At 37.7% G+C, this 7698-nt stretch overlaps 1 non-coding gene across 1 annotated transcript; it reads left to right on the top strand.

Annotated features, from left to right (window-relative positions):
* Positions 1-386: 386 nt before the first annotated feature.
* On the top strand, positions 387-538 carry LOC129027078 (5.8S ribosomal RNA). The gene has a single exon (XR_008500121.1). It is a non-coding gene; the product is annotated as a 5.8S ribosomal RNA (ribosomal RNA).
* The last annotated feature ends 7160 nt before the right edge of the window (positions 539-7698 follow it).

A 7698-nucleotide genomic window follows, 5' to 3' on the forward strand; every position in this document is an offset into this window, starting at 1 on the left:
AACCTTACCCGGCCCGGACACAGACAGGATTGACAGATTGATAGCTCTTTCTCGATTCCATGGGTGGTGGTGCATGGCCTTAGTTGGTGGAGTGATTTGTCTGGTTAATTCTGATAATGAATGAGACTCTGGCATGCTAACTAGTTATGGGACCCCCAAGCAGTCAACTTCCCCCAACTTCTTAGAGGGACAAGTGTCAGGATTCGTCCCCCCCACCCCACCGTGGTCGGCACTGCCTCCCTGTGTTGTGAAACCTTCTGACCCCTCCCTGGGGTCTCGTCCTGTTGCTCTCTGACTGGCCAGCCTGAGGTAATCCCTCTGGGGGACATGCTGTGCCAGGAGGGCCTCCCGTTATTGGAAGTGCCGTCACCAAATCGACCTTGTATGACTTTTAGTGGTGGATTACTGGGTTCCTGCATCAATGAAGAACGCAGCTAGCTGTGAGAATTAATGTGAATTGCAGGACACATTGATCATCAACACTTCAAATGCACTTGCAGCCCAGGTTACTCCCAGGGCTATGCCTGTCTGAGCATCGCTTGCTGATCAATAGCCCCTGGTGGTGACTCCAGGCTCCTCAGGGTTCACGGCTGGGGGTTCCATGACACGAACCACTGGGGCACCCAATCCCCCCAAGTGCAGACCAGCAATGTCCACCCTCCTCTCCCACCATGCCCACCCTTTTCCCGTCCCCCCACAGGCCCTGTGTGGTCACACATTGGGTGGCGTGGGGAAAGAGGGCTCCCAGCTGTGAGGAAGAGAGAGGGCAATCCCAAGTAACTTAGCAAAGGAAGCAAGTCCCTAGACTTGGTGCAGCCACTGTAGGGGTGGCCTCCCAGTAGCATCGTTAACATCAATTGTAATTGGTAGGCAATCACTTAGTTTCACATTTCATTACCCAAGTTATACAAATGTGTAAAAAAAATACAGTTTTAATAAAAGGGAGTAAACAATAATATGAGTAATATTCACAGTCTCTTGTTGGAGAAGGTAGTGTTTTCTCAGAAATGATGCATTCCTGGAGCAAGGTCATTTTTTGTTTGGTTTGTTAAATATCTATTTCCATTTTGACAAAACACTGGAAAAGCCCAGCTTCACAAGAACTCCCCATGAGAACGATCACAGTAAAGAATACCCATAACACAAAATCAAAACAAGTGTGGTCCGGGATTCACATTAAAGACTCATTACCAAGTTTTCTTAGAAGGGATAAAGAACACAAAATTACTTTTATGTGATGGAAGACAGAGAGAAAGAGTAAATGGAAAAATAAATGTTAGGCAATAACAGTGAAAACCAAGCTGTGGAAGAAAATGAATGGGAATGTTTTGTTTGGTATTGATTTCCTATCCTTATATCAGAAAGTATGGGAAAGAACAAAGCACATTTTTTTGAGACAAATAGAACATAAAGCAAATGATTGTTAAAGACTATTTTACAGTGCTAACAAAACTATTTGTGACTTGCTTTTTCCCTTTAAAAATACGATTTTGTACAATTACATTTATATAAATTATTGAAATAAAATTGTAAAGATGGAGAACAGACTATGAAATTGCCAAGGGGAAGGGGTGGAGGAGAACGTGTCAGAGTATCAGCAAAGATCGCAAGTTGGAGCCTGGTGGTGAGGCTACAGTTCTGTATCTTGACTGTGGAAGTGGTAGTTACAGACATCTACACCACATAAAAATTCACAGAACACACGCACACACATACACACATACAAAAATGAATGCATACAAAACGGTTGCAATCTGAGTAAGCTTTCTGAATTGTACCTATGTCAGTTTCCAGGTTTTGATAGTGCACTATGGCTATGCGAGATGTCACCATTGGAATTAGTAAAGAGTACCTAAGACATCCCTGTACCTTTTGCATCTTCCTGTGAATGTATAATTATTTCAAAAGAAACTTGAAAATCATAGCAGACTTTCACTTCAAAGAAGAAAAAAACTGAAGATTAATGAAATAGTTGAAGAACATCAAATACTCAATAGTCTGTATGAGAGCTCTATTCTGTCCACTCACAGCACAGCTGTCATTTAGCCTTTTCCTGACGTGCCCTGGAGGACTTGAGCTCCTCTTGGATTTCCAAGGCTGATAGTGTTTATTTGTTACTAACTTTGTACTGGACACCCCAAAAATGAAAATTGATTGAATAATCATTTATAATAACAACTAGTAATTTTACTTATAAAGACACAATAGTGGTAACGAATTTAAATATTTAGGGTAAAGAATAGGATCTTTGTAAGACAATACTGGCAAAATTTAAAAAGAAATAATAAGGAATCAGAAACATAAGTAGTTCAGTATTGTGAAAAAATTCTGGATCTGAGAAGCAAAAGAACAGAGATTGTATTGCGTTTCTGCTCCAAACCTGACGACTCACCTTAGGTGTGTTTTGTTTCTGTGCCAAAGCTGCTGAATCACCTTGGGCAATGCATGCCCTTTCCCTGAATCTGTTTTCTTTTCTACAATATAAAGTGAGTAGTTCATCTCCAAGGTTCCCCAAATATTCACATTTTCGGCTCCACATGAACTTCAGTTGAATTCCTAATTTCAGTGTGGTTAATACATGTGTGCTACACCACAAGCAGTGTGTCTAAACGCTCATGTTGGTCCTAAAAACTAATTATGAGCAGTTTGGAAATCCCGTTGTTGTAGAATATGCAAAGGGATATTTGTGAGCACTTTGAGGCCATGATGAAAAAGGAAATACCTTCACATAAAAACTATAAAGAAGGTTTCTGAGAAACTGCTTTGTGATGTCTGCATTCATCTCACAGAGTTAAATGTTTCATTCCTTTGATCAGTCTGGAAGCTCTGTTCTTTTACAATCTGCAAAGTGATATTTGTGAGCTCTTCGAGGTCCATGGTGAAAAAGGAAATATCTTCAGATAAAAACTAGAAAGAAGCTTTCTGAGAAACTACTTTGTGACGTGTGCATTCATCTCATAGAGTTAAACCATTCTTTTGATTGAAAAGCTTGGAAATGGTGTTCTTGTAGAATCTACAGAGGTATACTTGTGAGCGCTTTGATGTCTATGGTGAAAAAGGAAATATCTTCACATAAAAATTAGAAGAAGGTTTATGAGAAACTGCCTTGTGATGTGTGCATTCATCTCACAGAGGTAAATATTTCTTTTCATTGAGCAGATTGGAAACTCTGTTCTTGTAGGATCCGCAAAGGGTTATTTGTGAGCATTTTGAGGCCTATGGTGAAAAAGGAAATATCATCGCATAAAAACTTGACAGAAGTTTCTGAAAAACTTCCTGGTTATGTGTGCATTCATCTCAGAGAGTTGAAATATTCTTTTGATTGAGCAGTTTGGAAAAAGTATTTTTGTAGAATCGGCAAAGGGATATTTGTGAGCACTTGGAGGCCAATGGTGAAAAAGGAAGTATCCTCACATAAAAACTAGACAGAAGCTTTCTGAGAAACTTTTTTGTGGTGTGTGCATTCATCTCAGAGTTGAACCATTCCTTTGATTGAGCAGTTTGGTAACAGTCTTTTTGTAGAATATGCAAATGGATATTTGTGAGCGCTTTGAGACCTATGGTGAAAAAGGAAATATTTTTACATAAAAACTAGACAGAAGGTTTCTGAGAAACTGTTCTACCATGTGTGCATTCATCTCACAGAGGTAAACGTTTCTTTTCATTTAGCAGATGGGAAACTCTTTTCTTGTAGAATCTGCAAAGGGATATTTGTGAGCAGTTTGAGGCCTATGGTGAAAAAGGAAATATCATCACATAAAAACTTGACAGAAGTTTCTGAGAAAATTCCTGGCCATGTGTGCATTCATCTCACAGAGTTGAACTATTCTTTTGATTGAGCAGTTTGGAAACAGTTTTTTTGTAGAATCAGCAAAGGGATATTTTTCAGCTCTATGAGGCCTATGGTGAAAAAGAGAATATCTTCAATACAAACTATAAAGAATGTTTCTGAGAAGCTGTTTTGCAAGGTGTGCATTCAACTCATAGAGATAAACGTTTCTTTTCTTTGATGAGTCTGGAAACTCTGTTCTTGTAAAATCCGCAAAGGGATATTTGTGAGCGGCTTGAGGCCTATGGTGAAAAAGGAAAAATCTTCACATAAAAACTAGACAGAAGATTTCAGAGAAACTTTCTGATATGTGCATTCTTCTCACAGAGTTGAACCATTCTTTTGATTGAGAAGTTTGGAAACAGTCTTTTCAGAGAATCTGCAAAGGGATATTTTAAGTGCTTTGATAGGTATGGTGAAAAGGGAAATATCTTCACATAAAAACTGGAAGGAAGCTTTCTGAGAAACTTTTTTGTGATGTGTGCATTCATCTCACAGAGTTGAACCTTTGTTTTGATGGAGCAGTTTAGAAAGAGTCCTTTTCCAGAATCTGCAGAGGGATATTTGTGGGCCCTTTATGGCCTAAGGTGAAAGAGGAAATATGTTCACATAAAAACTAGACAGAAGCATTCTGAGAAACTTCTTTGTGAAGTGTGCTTTCATCTCACAGAGTTGAACCTCTCTTTTGATTGAGGAGTTTAGAAACAGTCTTTTTGTAGAATATGCAAATGGATATTTGGAGCACTTTGATGCCTGTGGTGAAAAACGAAATATCTTCACATCAAAACTAGACAGAAGTATTCTCAGAAACTTCTTTGTCATGTATGCATTCATCTCACAGAGTTGAACCTTTCTTCTGATTGAGGAGTTTCAAAGAGTCCTTTTGTAGTATCTGCAAAGGGATATTTGTTAGCCCATTGAGGCCTATGGTGAAATAGGAAATATCTTCACATAAAAACTAGTCAGAAGAATTCTGAGAAACTTCTTTATGATGTGTGCTTTCATCTCACAGAGTTGAACCTTTCTTTTGATTGAGCAGTTTGGAAACACACTTTTCGTAGAATCTGCAAATGGATATTTGGAGCGCTTTGAGGACTATGGTGAAAAAGGAAATACCTTCACATAAAAACTAGAAAACAACATTCAATGAAACTTCTTTGTGATGTGTGCTTTCATCTCAAAGAATTTAACCTTTCTATTTATTGAGGAGTTTGGAAACCATCTTTTACTGGAATCTGGAAATGGATATTTGGAGCAGTTTGAGGCTTTCATGAGAAAGGAAATATCTTCACATAAAAACTACACAGAAGAATTCTGAGAAACTTCTTGGTGACGTGTGCATTTACTACACAGAGTTGAACGATTCTTTTGATTGAACAGTTTGGAAATAGTCTTTTTGTAGTATCTCCAGAGGGATGTTTGTGAATGGTTTGATGCCTATGGTGAAAAAGGAAATATCTTCACATAAAAACTAGACAGAAGCTTTCTGAGAAACTTCTTTGTGATGTGTGCATTCATCTCACAGTGTTGAATCTTTCGTTGGATTGAGCTGTTTGGAAACAATCCTTTTGTAGAATCTGAAAAGGTATATTTCTGAGCCCATTGAGGCCTATGGTGAAATATGAAATATCTTCCCATAAAAACTAGACAGAAGGTTTCTAACAAACTTCTTTGTGATGTGTGCTTCCATCTCACAGAGTTGAATCTTTATTTTGACTGAGCAGTTTGGAAACACTCTTTTTGTAGAATCTGCAAATGGATATTTGGAGCGCTTTGAGGCCCATGGTAAAAAAGGAAATATCTTCACATAAAAACTAAAAGGAAGCTTTCTGAGAAACTTTTTTGTGATGTGTGCATTCATCTCACAGAGTTGAACAGTTCTTTTAATTGAGCAGTTGGAAACAGTCTTTTCATAGAATCCACAAATGGATATTTGGAGCAGTTTTAGGCCTATGGTGGAAAAGAAACTTCTTCACATAAAAACTAGACAGAAGCATTCTGAGAAACTTCTTTGTGATGAGAGCTTTCATCTCACAGGGTTTAACCTTTCTTTTCATTGAGCAGTTTGGAAACAGTCTTTTTGTAGAATCTGCAAAGGAATATTTGTGAGCCGATTGAGGCATGTGCTGAAAAAGGAAATACCTTCACATAAAAACTAGACAGAAGCATTTTGAGAAACCTCTTTATGATGTTTGAATTCATCTCACACAGTTGAACCTTTCTTTTGATTGAGCAGTTTGGAAACAGTCTTATTGTACAATCTGCAAAGAGATATTTCTGAGCTGTTTGAGGCCTATGGTGAAAAAGAAATATCTTCCCGTAAAAACTAGACAGAAGCATTCTTAGAAACTAATTTGTGATGTGTCCATTCATCTCACAGAGTTGAAGCTTTCTTTTGATTGAGCAGTTTGTTAACAATATTTTTGTAGCATCTGCAAAGGTATATTTGTGAGTCTTTTTGGCCTATGATGAAATAGGAAATATCTTCACATAAAAACTAAACAGCAGCTTTCTGAGAAACTTCTCTGTGATGTGTGCTTTCATCTCACAGAGTTGAACATTTCTTTTGATTGAGCAGATTGGAAGCAGTCTTTTTGTACAACCTGCAAATGGATATTTGGAGCGCTTTGAGGCCTATGGTGAAAAAGGAAATATCTTCACATAAAAATTAGACAGAAGCATTCTGAGAAACTTCTTTGTGACGTTTGCATTCATCTCACACTGTTGAACATTTCTTTGATTGAAGATTTGGAAACAGTCTTTTTGTAAAATCTACGAAGGGATAATTGTGAACACTTTGAGGCTTATGGTGAAGTAGGAAATATCTTCATATAAAAACTACACAGAAACATTCTGAGAAACTATTTTGTGATGGGTGCATTCATCTCACAGAGTTGAAGCTTTCTTTTGCTAGAGTAGTTTGGAAATAGTCCTTTATAGAATCCCCAAAGGGATAAATCTGAGCCCATTGAGGCCTTTGGTGATATAGGAAATATCTTCACATAAAAGATAGAAGCTTTCTGAGAAACTTCTTTTAAATGAGTGCTTTCATCTCAAAGAGTTGAGCATACCTTTTGACTGAGCAGTTTGGAAACACTCTTTTTGCAGAATCTGCAAATGATTAACTGCAGTGCTTTGAGGCTTATGGTGAAAAAGGAAATATCTTCACATAAAAACTAAACAGAAGCTTTCTGAGAAACTACTATGTAATGCGTGCATTCATCTCACAGCAATGAAAATTTCTTTTGATTGAGCAGTTTGTAAACGTCTTTTTGTAGAATCTGCAAATGGATATTTGTAGTGCTTTGAGGCCTATGGTGAAAAAGGAAATATCTTCACCAAAAAACTAGAAAGAAATATTCTGAGAAACTTCTTTGTGATGTGGGCCTTCATCTCCCAGAGTTGAACCTTTCTTTTCATTGAGCAGTTTGGAAATAGACTTTTTGTAGAATCTGGAAATGCACATTTGGAGTGCTTTGAGGCCTATGGTGAAAAAGGAAATATCTTCAGATAAACACTAAACAGAAGCTTTCTGAGAAACTTCTTTGTGTTGCATGCATTCATATCACAGAACCGAAGCTTTCTTTTGATTTAGCAGTTTGTAAACAGTCTTTTGGTAGACTCTGCAAATGAATACTTGGAGTGGTTTGAGGCCTATGGTGAAAACGGAAATATCTTCACAAAAAAACTAGAATGATACATTCTGAGAAACTTCTTTGTGATGTGTGCTTTCACCTCACAGAGTTGAACCTTTCTTTTCATTGAGCAATTTGGAAACAATCTTTTTGTAGAATCTGCAAATGGATATTTGGAGCACTTAGAAGCCTATGGTGGAAAAGGAAATATCTCACATAAACACTAGAAAGAAG

The sequence above is a fragment of the Pongo pygmaeus genome, chromosome 13 (assembly GCF_028885625.2).
Source record: "Pongo pygmaeus isolate AG05252 chromosome 13, NHGRI_mPonPyg2-v2.0_pri, whole genome shotgun sequence".
NCBI classification, from domain to species: domain Eukaryota; kingdom Metazoa; phylum Chordata; class Mammalia; order Primates; family Hominidae; genus Pongo; species Pongo pygmaeus.